The sequence below is a fragment of the Diaphorina citri genome, unplaced genomic scaffold (genome assembly GCF_000475195.1).
Source record: "Diaphorina citri unplaced genomic scaffold, Diaci psyllid genome assembly version 1.1 scaffold489, whole genome shotgun sequence".
Lineage (NCBI taxonomy): Eukaryota > Metazoa > Arthropoda > Insecta > Hemiptera > Psyllidae > Diaphorina > Diaphorina citri.
Window position 1 is genome coordinate 11,382 of NW_007377924.1, and position 12,596 is coordinate 23,977.

The 12,596-nt window shown below is 37.1% G+C and overlaps 1 protein-coding gene across 4 annotated transcripts in view; it reads right to left on the reverse strand.

Annotated features, from left to right (window-relative positions):
• Window positions 1-1,963: 1,963 nt before the first annotated feature.
• Window positions 1,964-12,596, reverse strand: part of LOC103509330 (E3 ubiquitin-protein ligase RNF180-like) — an 18,591-nt gene continuing 7,958 nt past the window's right edge. For 3 of the 4 annotated variants that reach the window (XM_026823710.1, XM_008473941.3, XM_008473940.3), the window contains one exon: window positions 2,054-2,105. The gene's annotated coding sequence lies outside the window, so the exon portion shown is untranslated. Of the gene's footprint in view, window positions 2,106-12,596 lie in introns of all 4 variants that reach the window. The other variant, XR_003391557.1, reaches the window with a different exon arrangement.

Genomic DNA, 12,596 nt, shown 5'->3' on the forward strand with positions numbered 1-12,596 from the left:
CTTAAGGGTAGGGGCAGCCTGAGGCTTAAGGGTAGGGGCAGCCTGAGGCTTAAGGGTAGGGGCAGCCCCAAATGTTGGGTTAAGCTTATACGAATCTACGAATCCTTTCAGCTACCATGCTATGGTAGGCATCAACAAAGTTTGTATTCGTTGAACATCATTCAAAGGATTGAGCATTAAATGGAACTTCCAACCTGCTCCTACAACTCCTAAGTAACGTCTCGTCGGTCGTCAATATTCGGAATAGATCGGCTTTTTGAGGAGACGGAGAAGATGGAGAAGATGAAAAAATATTATGTAAATGTTTTTGATAGAAAATCCTACTACCTACATATTATCCAAGAAACATATTGTGTGCCAAAAGTTTCATGTCCATGCAATAAAGTTAAATGATGAAATTTCAGAGAGAAAAATGGGGAAAGAGTGTAGAATACAAAAGTAATAAAAGTATTACATAACAAAACGTAACGTTTGAATCCAAGAATTGCGTAACCCTTGTTGGACCAACACACAAACAGACCACAACCCAGAGATATTTACTTGAGTTCTAATAATGATAATAGACTCTTGATTGTAAGGTAACCACTAGGCTCAATCAAACATCAATCATCCCTAAAGGAAATTTAGCTGAAAATTCTAAATGGAGATACAAAGACGCGTCTTAGAACTCAGACCGCCAGCCTACTTAGCTTAGTTGGTAGTGCGTCTGCCTTGTAAGCGCTAGGCCGCGGGTTCGATTCCCGCCCGGGGCGGATTTATCGCTGTCTAAGTACTTACCTATCGTTCTTTCTTTCTGCTGGGGGGAAAATTCCCAAGGACACTTTTTTTCTTCGGCAATTTCTTTCAATGTTTATCTGACTAATCTAACCTGACGTGGTTTAGACAGGAAGTCAAATAAGCATTAGGAATTTGTGGAAGGTCATTGCCAAGGTTAAATCATGATATCACGTGCTGTTGACTGTTTTGGGGTGCACTCAATCTCGTGAGGACACTTGAATTGAAATCCCAACTAAGAAGGAAAAGATAGGATAAAGCGAGACCTGACTTTCGCCGTTGAAAATTCTGCCCTCATACCGTCCTATGTTTAGATTTGTATGAGCTTAACCCAAATTTGAGGTCCCCTAAGCCTCAGAGCGGGCTTTTTGTATCCTCTGTTCAGGAGAAGGACCTCCGAACCACGCCCTCCGAGTGCCCGTGGTCACTCTGAAATGGCCAGCAGCACGTATTGTCCAGATGGTCACCCATCATCACGTGCTGCTGACTGTGCACTCAGTCTCGTGAGGACACTTGAGTGAAATCCCAACTAAGAAGGAAAGATAAGATAAAGCGAGACCTGACTTTCGCCGTTGAAAATTCTGCCCTCATATCGTCCTATGTTTAGATTCGTATGAGCTTAACCCGAATTTGAGATCCCCCAAGCCTCAGAGCGGGCTTTTTGTATCCTCTGTTTAGGAGAAGGACCTCCGAACCACGCCCTCCGAGTACCCGTGGTCACTCTGAAACGGCCAGCAGCACGTATTGTCCAGATGGTCACCCATTCCTACATAAACCATGCACAACGTTGCTTAACGTCGTTGCTTAGCTTCGAATCTCATTATTGCATCAACGAAATTTGTTTACTCGTTTTTCCATTGTAAATTTTTCAACGGGTTACCTTCTGGTGTTCTCGTGTTGACCCAGCACCTACATACTACGGGATAGGCAAGCTACGACACAGACCACACGAGTCTAATGTGCTAATGTAGCAAAAAAAATAATAGAAAGTAAAAAAAAAAAAAAAATGCACTCACCAGGTCGTATGCCGAAATGTCTGGTACACTCGTTTTTCCATTGTAAACATTTCAACGGGTTACTTTCTGGTGTTCTCGTGTTGACCCAGCACCTAAATGGGTCATACAACGGGATAGGCAAGCTACGATACAGACCACACGAGGCTAATGTAGCAAAAAAAAAAATGCACTCACCAGGTCGTATGCCGAAATGTCTGGTAGGGATGCGTTTGGTAGATGTAGATACTACTGTCTCCTGGTACTTTATGCCACGCAGAGATTTGAGTGGAACATTCTGTGATGGGGAGAGGAAACTGGTGGCTGACATGTTCTTATCTGAAACAGAGAGTAGGACACATTTTAGAAAGGTTCAAGATCGATTTGTAATACATATCTGCAAAGGGAAAATCAAAATACAGTCCGACCTATCTGATTGGAAATCTAAGGGACCGGTAATCCCGTTCATCCAGGTTTCCCAAATCTGCCTTTTCTTCTTCATCATTGGCGCTAAAATCACGAATATTGGATTTATTTAATTTATTATTAGCCAGCTCTGCAAAGGGAAAATCAAAATACAGTCGGACCTATCTGATTGGAAATCTAAGGGACCGGTAATCCCGTTCATCCAGGTTTCCCAAGCATTTTAGAAAGGTTCAAGATCCATTTGTAATACATATTAATGTTGGGAACAATCGATTATTTCACATAATCGATTATGAAAAATAATCGATTATTATCTGATACACTAATACATAATTATCTGCAAAGGGAAAATCAAAATACAGTCGGACCTATCTGATTGGAAATCTAAGGGACCGGTAATCCCGTTCATCCAGGTTTCCCATTTAGACGGGTCCCAATTAGAGAGGTTGAACTGTAAAAGGCCAAAATCTGCCTTTTCTTCATCATTGGCGCTAAAATCATGAATATTGTAGTTATTTTATTTATTATTAGCCAGCCTAGTTAGCTTAGTTGGTAGTGCGTCTGCCTTGTAAGCGCTAGGCCGCGGGTTCGATTCCCGCCCGGAGCGGATTTTATCCTGATGGGATAATGTTCGTTCTCGGAACGGCTAGTTTTCTCCTATCCTGTCTTCCTTCTCTCTTCGGATTTCGGGACGATAAGACCATAGCAGTTACAGTTCCCTCTGTCAACCTAAAAAAAAAAATATTATTATTATTGTTGATTATTATGAATAGGTACCTACCGCCTAAGTTTTTTCTATATTTTTTTCCTCCATTATTGGCGCTATTTACGTTTATTTATTTTTTCCATTTGTACCTACCATCTTATTTTTCATTTGCTTTGCCAATCTCTACCTTAATTATTCCTACTGCCAATTTCTACCTGTATGTCGAAACGCCAAGAAGTCTGCCAGAATATGTAAGAGCATATTTTGCATAACTCAATATTCAAATACCTCCTAGAACACAACATGCAAAGTATACCATACTTTGCCTAATTCAACGCGTAAAAGTACTACATTTAACTACCAGATATCCTCTATGGATAATAGTCACATGTGAATCATCATAACTGACGCATGTTCTACTCAGAATTATCTTAACATGGTCTCTGTATGATTATCCCAACTAAATATATGGCTGCTATGATTATCCCAACTAAATATATGGCTGCTATGATTATCCCAACTAAATATATGGCTGCTATGATTATCCCAACTAAATATATGGCTGCTATGATAATCCTAACTAAATACATGGCTGCTATGATTATCCCAACTAAATATATGGCTGCTATGATAATCCTAACTAAATATATGGCTGCTATGATTATCCCAACTAAATATATGGCTGCTATGATTATCCCAACTAAATATATGGCTGCTATGATAATCTAGAATACGTTTTACTAATCCCAGGATTATTGTGAGGTTGTGCAATCCGGATTCTAGCAGGGTTAGGATAATTTGGTTATGTGGGTCCGTACACATCTGTGCATCGCTTTAGAATACAAAGAATTTTCCTTGATTTTCAAGATGGATTCTTTTCTGATGTGAGTAGTTTTCCGTTAATATTTTGATAAAGATAGAGGTATGTAGTTAGATAGATTTCCCAAGTCGCCACTGTATTTTCACATTAATTATTATCTATGTCATTGTGAAGTTATTGATTTTATTGTCCTAGGCATATAGCTCATACACTCTCAGATGACCATCACGTGTAGAATATTAATGATAGGAGCGAACAGGAAGGGTATAAAATAATGTAATAGAAAGTAAAAATATTCCGAAGAAAAGAAGAAGTGAGAGAAAAAAGGATGATAAGGAAGGAAAAAAAGAGAGTTAGAAGAGAGAGAGATAGATAGAGAGAGAGAGAGAGAGAGAGATAGAGGGAGAGAGGGAGAGAGAGAGATAGAAGAGGGGAAGGTAGGAAAGTACCTAATAAAGGAAATATGTAGAAGAAACGGGTAAGAGGACTAATAAGGAACTCGAAAAAGCATAGGACGAGAACAAAAAAGAGAATTTTTGAAAAAGTAGGTATAATAGGTAATTTTATACATTTAAAAGTATGATAGGTACCTATACCTACCAGGAGGTTGTTGTTTTTTCGAATAGGGAAATAGGTATATACTAAAAAGGAGAGAAAAAAAGATGAAAAGGAACTAAAGTTTATTTTTCAACGACCTAAATTCCCCATGACTCACTCACAACGCCAAAGTTTTTCCAAGGAAATCCTCTGACTGTTCCAAAACTGTTCCATGATTTATTGCGCCAAAGTCCTTCATTCTTCCAAGAATAAAATGAACGGAGACATAAATTTGATGAAAAAAAACGGGGCAAATAGGAGAGAGAGAAACGGCACCAGAAAGCCTATCGAGATTTGTGGCGACCGTTCTAAATATGCGTGGATGTCTGGATGTAAACAAGTTGTGGAAAAGTCACGTTCCGATTCCAATCAATAAATTTTTATTACCAAAAGTCAAAAGTCTTTCGCATATTAGAAAAAAGGGGAGAGAAAACGGCACCAGAAAGCCTATCGAGATTTGTGGCGACCGTTCTAAATATGCGTGGATGTAAACAAGTTGTGGATAAGTCACGTTCCGATTCCAATCAATAAATTTTTATTACCAAAAGTCAAAAGTCTTTCGCATATTAGGTAAATATTACCATTTCCTACGTAAGAGAGGGCTTGGTATTCAAAGTTCAAAGGGATATTAAAAAAAAAAAATATTAATTTACTAGTAGCTCAGTATAGAGAACTGTAGGATTCAGAAATTTAGAACTCATTTTGTTAGTTCAGAAAACTTACTTTGATTATAAACACTTTGAAGTCCTAAGTTAACGGGCAGGGAGTATATGGGCCAACTTGAGCCTTTGTTACGAGGATACATGGCCAATCTGCCAACCTGTTTCAAGTTGAGAGGCAAATCCAACACGAAATATTTTCAATAATAAAAAAAAAACACGCCTTTATTGCAAACAACCAAAGAAACGAATACCTAAGAATTAAAAATCAGTATAAAGATCGAACCTTATTCCTCAATTAGATACGTACTCATTTATTATTCACTTTACTATTATTTCATTATTTGCTGAGATCTCTTTCAGTTCAAATCCATCTACATAATCTCTTGAGACACTAAACCAACCTCAGTGGTGCAGTTGTTAACGCGTTGGACTTTGGATCTGGAGGTTGGTGGTTCGAGTCCAAGTCAAGTCATAAAATGTAAAAAAAAAGATAAAAAAAGACTGATAACACAAAAGCAATAAATAAAAGAGCAGCAGACTCGTAAAATAAGAAATGCAATTAATAGGGAGACAATAGTAAAGGCTAACAGCTAAGAGCGAACAGGAAGGGTATAAATAATGTAATAGAAAGTAAAAATATTCCGAAGAAAAGAAGAAGTGAGAGAAAGAAGGATGATAAGGAAAGAGAAAAAAGAGAGCTAGAAGAGAGAGAGAGATAGAGAGAGAGGGAGAGAGAGAGAGAGAGATTGATTGATTGATTGATTGATTGATTGAAAATAACATGTTTATTTATTTTAAGATAATATACAATAATGCACGACCTCCTAAGCTAATATTTAACTTATAGAGAGATAGCTCTCACCTCATTAACCTATTTACATAAAATAATAATACATAAAAAAAGAGGGAGAGGGAGAGAGAGAGATAGAAGAGGGGAAGGTAGGAAAGTACCTAATAAAAGAAATATGTAGAAGAAACGGGTAAGAGGACTAATAAGGAACTCGAAAAAGCATAGGACATAGGTAGAGAACAAAGAAGAGAATTTTTGAAAAAGTAGGTATAATAGGTAATTTTATACATTTAAAAGTATGATAGGTACCTATACCTACCAGGAGGTTGTTGTTTTTTCGAATAGGGAAATAGGTACTAAAAAGGAGAAAAAAAAAGATGAAAAGGAACTAAAGTTTATTTTTCAACGACCTAAATTCCCCATGACTCACTCACAATGCCAAAGTTTTTCCAAGGAAATCCTCTGACTGTTCCAAAACTGTTCCATGATTTATTGCGCCAAAGTCCTTCATTTTCCCAAGAATAAATAGGTAGAGAACAAAGAAGAGAATTTTTGAAAAAGTAGGTATAATAGGTAATTTTATACATTTAAAAGTATGATAGGTACTTATACTCTATCTCTATACCTACCAGGAGGTTGTTGTTTTTTCGAATAGGGAAATAGGTACTAAAAAGGAGAAAAAAAAAGATGAAAAGGAACTAAAGTTTATTTTTCAACGACCTAAATTCCCCATGACTCACTCACAATGCCAAAGTTTAAACATTAGAGTATGACAAATAAAATGTATTACACCTTTCTATTAGTATGATTATAAATTCAATACTTCACACAGGTGCATTAAACACAACTCTTCTATCATTCTACAATACAGGTGGGTTAAACCTGGGCAGAACCAACTACATAGTTAGTTATTAAATTATTAAATTGATATGGATAATTTCATAAATTAATATCTAATAATTGGTACTAGGTAGATGTACCGAGTTTACGTGTATACGGTGCATTTTCGACATGCAATCTATCTACATAGGTACTTCAAAAACTGCATTGTGATTATAGGACGGTAAAAATGATGGCATGATTTATGTATCTAGCTCGACCAGATTTAACTCTCAGCTAATAGATCAGTTGCGCTTACTTGGGTGATGTTTCAAAGTCATAGAGCAGGAAAATGAGGACCAACGGAATTTTTCTTTTTCTTCTACTACTTCTAGATCCCGAGATAAATCGATTTAAAAAATACCGGTAAATCGTGAACTTTGACGTCACGGCATACGCTCCCGTTCTAGATCCCGAGATAAATCGATTTAAAAAATACCGGTAAATCGTGAAGTTTGACGTCACGGCATACGCTCCCGTAGCCTAGATCCCGAGATAAATCGATTTAAAAAATACCGGTAAATCGTGAACTTTGACGTCACGGCATACGCTCCCGTAGGCGCGATGACGTCACATAAAATTCAAAAAATGCCGGTAAATCGTGAACTTTGACGTCACGGCATACGCTCCCGTAGGCGATGACGTCACATCAAATGTCCCGTTTTTTTGTGTGTAAAAAATCAAAATTTTCTGCGTGGGAGAAAAAACCTATCTATATGGACAGTATTCTTAGTAGAAACACATACATAGATAGGTAATATGGATCGATATAGAAGGAAATCCAAGTTATTTATGGAAGAATGTGGCGACCAGCACTGCAGTACCAATGTCATATCGTAGGATTCTCCATAGCAGTTTGATTTTATTGCCGATATGTATATACACATGACCAGTGCCGTGGCGTCGATACAAACAATAGGTGTATTTCAATTTTGGAAATTGAAACGATTACCCCCTTCAAGAAATCAAGATGGCGGATTTCCTATAATTTAGTACAGGCGCTAGCGGCGCTAACAACACCAAAAGAGGGGAAATAAGCTTCAGAAGAGGGGAAATCGTCTTATGGCGTTCGCAGCATCTTCAGCATGCTCCTGTCCAACCAAGGTTCCCGGATTAGGAGACCTAGATCTTGACCACAATACCTAATACCTACTTGCCTACACTGAGACAGTGTTCTTTATTAAGCATGCTGTGTATTATTCGGTTAGCCACACAACTCCGTACACAAAAAGCCTACTCTGAGGCTTAAGGGTAGGGGCAGCCTGAGGCTTAAGGGTAGGGGCAGCCTGAGGCTTAAGGGTAGGGGCAGCCTGAGGCTTAAGGGTAGGGGCAGCCTGAGGCTTAAGGGTAGGGGCAGCCCCAAATGTTGGGTTACGCTTATACGAATCTACGAATCCTTACAGCTACCATGCTATGGTAGGCATCAACAAAGTTTGTATTCGTTGAACATCATTCAAAGGATTGAGCATTAAATGGACCTTCCAACCTGTTCCTACAACTCCTAAGTAACGTCTCGTCGGTCGTCAATATTCGGAATAGATCGGCTTTTTGAGGAGACGAAGAAGATGGAGAAGATGAAAAAATATTATGTAAGTAACGTCTCGTCGGTCGTCAATATTCGGAATAGATCGGCTTTTTGAGGAGACGAAGAAGATGGAGAAGATGAAAAAATATTATGTAAATGTTTTTGATAGAAAATCCTACTACCTACATGTAATCCAAGAAACATATTGTGTGCCAAGTTTCATGTCCATGCAATAAAGTTAAATGATGAAACTTCAGAGAGAAAAATGGGGAAAGAGTGTAGAATACAAAAGTAATAAAGGTATTACATAACAGAACGTAACATTTGAATCTAAGAATTGCGTAACCCTTGTTGGACCAACACACAAACAGACCACAACCCAGAGATATTTACTTGAGTTCTAATAATGATAATAGACTCTTGATTGTAAGGTAACCACTAGGCACAATCAAACATCAATCATCCCTAAAGAAAATTTAGCTGAAAATTCTAAATGGAGATACAATAATAATAATAACAATAGTGCTTATTTATACTGCTCGCATAGGACTGAAAAGTCCCTTTACTCCAGCAGTAGGCTACTACTATTATTGTGGTCAAATTCTCAAATTATATTGAGGATAAAATTCCATACCTCAGCTGGGATTGAACCCACGCCCTCCTGTTTACCAGGAAAAGAAGAGAATTAAGTAAATTTTGGGAGAGAGAAATTTTGGGAGAGCAGAAAGTAGATTGGTAGAGAGGAAACTGAAAGAACTTTTCGTATTTCACTTGAATGAACAGAAATACCTAGGTATCGAAGAAAAACACGAAAGTAGGTAACAGAAATTTTCGAAAACATTAAGTTAAACATATTCTTCTACCTCAGCTGAGCTCTCTGCTTGTAATTTGGGAAACATGAAATTCCCGAGGTAAAGAGGTAGGTATAAGCAAACAATATTACCTACCTACTTATACATAAATAGGTAAATATTTATGTATTTACCTATACTTACCTACATAGGTATAATAAACCTACTGGAGAATATTAGGTATTCACCCTCAAATAAGATCTGTGTTAGTAGCTTTAGATCGTCCAGAACTGTATATAGGCAGTTTTTTAGGAGGTATACATATAGGTATGTAGATGTAGGTAAGTGTCCTAGTGTCCCACTTATAATAACAAAGGTTTATTAAGGTAGGTAACTATAGGCCAATTTATGAGGAGATTTCGAACCAAAAAAGAGGAAGAAGTGTAACTTTTGTAACATCCTATTGCTATGTACCACTGTTTCAGTCCACAGACTGAAGTTGGAAAACAGAACGAAATTGAAATGGAACAAAAACCTCAGGTAAAAAAAAGAAGTACTTACGTTCATTATTTTCTTTTTTTTCCTATTTTTTAAATTTTGTATTCTGCTGCTCTGTGTTTGTATCCAACAGGATTTTTGCCATGGTACCTACTTTTTCCCTTTACATTTTCAAATGGGCAACTAATAGCTACTTGCAACTCACCGATGTAGGTAATACGTATAGATATTATATAGGTACAAAATTACGAGAAGGTAGGTTGGTATCTTCGATTTTGATTTTTACTCTTTTTCTGGGGCCTCTGTGTCCTCCTCTTTCTCTTCTCCTCCACTCCTTTTATCTCTTTCTTCTTCTTTCGTATTGAACTTTCGTTCTTCCTTCTTAAATTTCTCCTCCTTCTCCTTCTCCTCCTCCTTTCTCCTCTCTCCTCTCCTCCTCCTTCTCCTCCTCCTTCTCCTCCTCCTCCTTCTCCTCCTTCTACCTCCTCCTCCTTCTCCTCCTCCTTCTCCTCCTCCTCCTTCTCCTCCTCCTCCTTCTACCTCCTCCATACAAATCGTTTCAAAATATTTTAATTTTTTGATTGGAAAGTTTCTCTTACGATCCCTTTCTAGTATACAGGGTGAATTGAAACATTGAAACACCCAGACCTTTTGAACGGCTAAAATCTAATAATACGAGTATTTATAAGGCATTTTCGTTTCCAAACTTTTAACCCACTCCGTATGAATTGTTTTCTCTTGATTGTTTTTCCTCTGAAAGAATGGAAACAAATGTTTGTCAAGAAGTAGGTCAAAGAGTTTCTCCCCCATTAAAACCCAATAACAGAATTAGTTCAAGGTTTTTACATATGACTGTGTTGGCAAAAGCAATTTCCAGACAATTTTCTTTCGCTTTTTTGGCCAGACTTCGCGTTTACTGTGGAAAAATGGCAATTTTCCTTTTTTTTAATTTATTTAATCTATTTATTATTTATTTCTGAGGCATTAAGAAGAAACAAATGCCTTGTGTTAGGAGATATGGAAATGTTTCCTTTTTTTTAAGGCTAGATTTCTGAGAAAGGAAACTGGCATATTTTCTAGAAGATGATTAATGGGCTTGACATTTTTATTACTTTTCCAAGAGACGATCTAAATTCTAAATGAGCTATAATTATGAATTTAGTTCGACCATTTATTGACTACACAGGCATGCCAATTTTAATTAAAATAATAAAAAAAAAATGCACAAGGAAAGTAATGAAAAACTAGTATAGCTTCGCTATACTGTGGTAAAAAAGCTTCCCCATCCGTGGCACAAGTTTCCCTATCCGTGGCACAAGCTTCCCCATCCGTGGCACAAGCTTCCACATCCGTGGCACAAGCTCCCCCATCCGTGGCACAAGTTTCCCCATCCGTGGCCCAAGCTTCCCCATCCGTGGCACAAGCTCTGCTTATACGGATGGGTATACCATTTATAAGAAAAATGTATGTATGCTGAGTTTTTTGTCGATAAAATATAAAAAATATATCCTATCCAGTCTTCCTTCTCTCTTCGATTTCGGGACGATAAGACCTTAGCAGTTACAGTTCCCTCTGTCAAAAAAGACACACGATACAATGAATTTGAGTTTTAGATGAACACTGCCTCGACATATTATTATGTAGACGCTATGGGAAATGATACGTTTTAGCTGTATAGCCTCCAGACATTTTGTCATATCACTTCAGCAGGAAACAAGAAAGAACTTTACAAGTATTGAGGAGAGAGGAAAAGTTTAGGAAGAGAGGATAAAGAAGGCATTATACTCTGTTTATAATTCCCTCAGTCAAAAAAGACACATGATACAATGAATATAAGTAGATGTACACTGCCTCGACATATTATTATGTAGACAATATGGGAAATGATTGGGTTTTGCTGTATAGCCTCCAGACATTTTGTCATATCACTTCAACAGGAAACAAGAAAGAACTTTACAAGTATTGAGGAGAGAGGAAAAGTTTAGGAAGAGAGGATAAAGAAGGCATTATACTCTGTTTATAGGAGAAGGTACATCCGGTTCTGGCATTATCTTTCCTTCCTTTCAAGTTTTAGCATGAGTATCTATCTTCTTTTTTTTTATCACTGTCTAAGTACTTACCTATCGTTCTTTCTTTCTGCTGGAGGGAAAATTCCCAAGGACACTTTTTTCTTCGGCAATTTCTTTCAATGTTTATCTGACTAATCTAACCTGACGTGGTTTAGACAGGAAGTCAAATAACCATTAGGAATTAAGATTTTACAATCAAATGAATGATTTTCACTCTCTGATGCTGCTCAAGCAAATTAAATCAAAAGTTTTATTGTAGTAGGATTAGTAGGTAGTTAAATAGATCTTTTGACTGTTTTTTAAGAGAGGTGTAATTGATGCTTTTGAAGTTGTTTATTTACATTTATTAAAACTCTAGAATAGGTACCTGTATAAAGTTTTAAAGCCTTGTGTTAATGGTTTAGGTTTCTCAGATACTCATACATTAGAGTCATTAGACAATCTAAGGGTATTGCCTACTCTCATCAATTTGTTATCCACCAGTTACTGTTTGAGCTATGGTAGGTACGGTACTGGAACTGAGAGCCTTTTCTACCACATAGTAAACCTATAGCCCAAAATCACAACAAACAACTTAAAAAAAAGAAGTGATTTGAAAATAAAATCAGAAGTTAATATTTTCTGACACCTACTAGAGTGTACAATATTTTTATTTATATTTAGATAAGTCAAAATAAATTAGGAAATACTTATACTTACCTTGATGAAAAATTATATCACAACTAGCCTCAAGACTGTTCAGCATGTTCACTAGTATTTTCAGGACTTCTGTTGGCATATTGGATGTCTATTTTACTTTTCACTAGATGAATAAATGGTACACATTGCTGTTTGCATGGACACTTATGTCCAGACACATAATCAAATGCTCCCAGGTTTGTAGAACAGTTGGGACATTTCAGTTTGTCCTTCAAAAAGTTTCCCTGAAACAAAATATACAAATCAAACAATATGACTAATTTCCAAAATATTTTTACTAGCAAGATACATACCATTGTTGAATTCAACTACTTTTCCGAGGGTTTCAACTAAATATTCTCATTTTTCTGCCTTCTTTTAGATTCCCT